This window comes from Myotis davidii, unplaced genomic scaffold (genome assembly GCF_000327345.1).
Source record: "Myotis davidii unplaced genomic scaffold, ASM32734v1 scaffold150, whole genome shotgun sequence".
In the NCBI taxonomy this organism is placed as follows: domain Eukaryota; kingdom Metazoa; phylum Chordata; class Mammalia; order Chiroptera; family Vespertilionidae; genus Myotis; species Myotis davidii.
Window position 1 is genome coordinate 2,564,000 of NW_006283437.1, and position 1,664 is coordinate 2,565,663.

Genomic DNA, 1,664 nt, shown 5'->3' on the forward strand with positions numbered 1-1,664 from the left:
CAGGAAAGGTAGCTGCTCGATGATTCTGTGCATAATTTCACAACTTGACTCAGGAATTAATGGAACGAATGGAAACTCAAGACCTGCCTGGTCTGTCCCTTCAGTGTTTGGGCCTCAGCCCCTGACCCCCTTTTCTGCGCACAGGGGTCTTAAGAGTGAGGAACTACAAATAAATCTGCTTTATAAACACAAAATAGAAAAACTGAATAGCCGCCCAGGATGAAGGTGCTTCATAAATCGTGTCACTATATATACAGCCATGGATGTTTACAATAATAAAGAACATAAGGGACACATATGTAATACTCTTTATAATACTTTAAGCAATAATAAAAAAAAAGAACATAAGGTTACTCATCAACTTTCTGTGTTTCAATGTTTATGCAATACGGTATTTGGAGCATCCATTCATAAAGGCATATAGGTAGGAGTGCACTGAAGTACTTTCATATACTACACAAGTTGAAACAGATTCCACTGAAAGTTTAGTACAAGAGTTAGTATGTGGGAGAGAGAAACCAAGATGGCGGCATAGGTAAACACCTGAAATTGCTGCCTCGCACAACCACTTCAAAAATACAACTAAAAGACAAAACGGACATCATCCAGAACCACAGGAAGGCTGGCTGAGTGGAAATTCTACAACTAGAAGGAAAGAGAAAAGCACGCTGAGACTCAGAGGAGGTGCGGAAGTAAAGTGCAGAGGTACGGAGCCGCACGCAGAAAGGGCTGGCAACTGAAGTGCAGAGGCGGAGGTGCATGCGGAGAGGTCTGGCTGCTGAGAACATGGTTGTCTTTTTCAATCAGGAGGGAGTCTCAAGCTCTGAGCTCCAGTTCCGGGTGAGTCTCTGGGGACCCAGACTCATATGGGGGGAAACTGTGGTGTCTGGCAGCGGGCAGAACTCGAGGGAGGCTTTCTCTCAGAGGTACTTGCAGCGATTACCAGGACACTGAGACGCGGGGCCTCTTAGGGTAAGACTGAGGAGCAGCCATAGCTGCTTGCTCCTCCCTGTTGATCCCATGAGACCCCGCCCCACCCAAGCTGTGCACAGAGGCTTTTGCATATGAATGCCCTGTGGCCCTTTGCAATTGGAAAATTACCTAACAAACTGCAACTGTGTCAGAGAAACCCAGAACATCCAAAAGACGGCCCAAGGCCCAAAAGTAGTGTGCATTGCTTCATAGCTGGGCTCCTGCTGGGTAGCTTCAGGCAGAGGCTAAATTAACACCTCCTTATACATCCAAGAGCCAGTGTACCCAGTGATGAGAGTGGGACCATCCAGATTACAACACCTCAGATCCATAAGGGCCACACTCAGGGGGCAGACTCAGTGAGCACCAAAGCCCCACTGAAGCAAGTCTTGCCCCAGAAGGGTGTCTTCAGCACAGAAGCTCTCCCACTGCAGACACAGCTGATTCTCACTGCCAATTGGCCTGGAGGTCAATTCCTCCCAGTGATCCTACAACAATCAAGACATAACTACAACAAGACTGTGCACAAAGCCCAAAAGGGGGTGCACCAAGAGTGTCCACCTCAGGTAACGGGGGAGGCTGAGCCACTGGGCCCTACCGGACACCTAGCACACAAAGACACTCTATCAACACAGGGAAGCCGCCAAAATGCGGAGACAAAGAAACGGGTCACGAATGGCAGAACTGGAGGA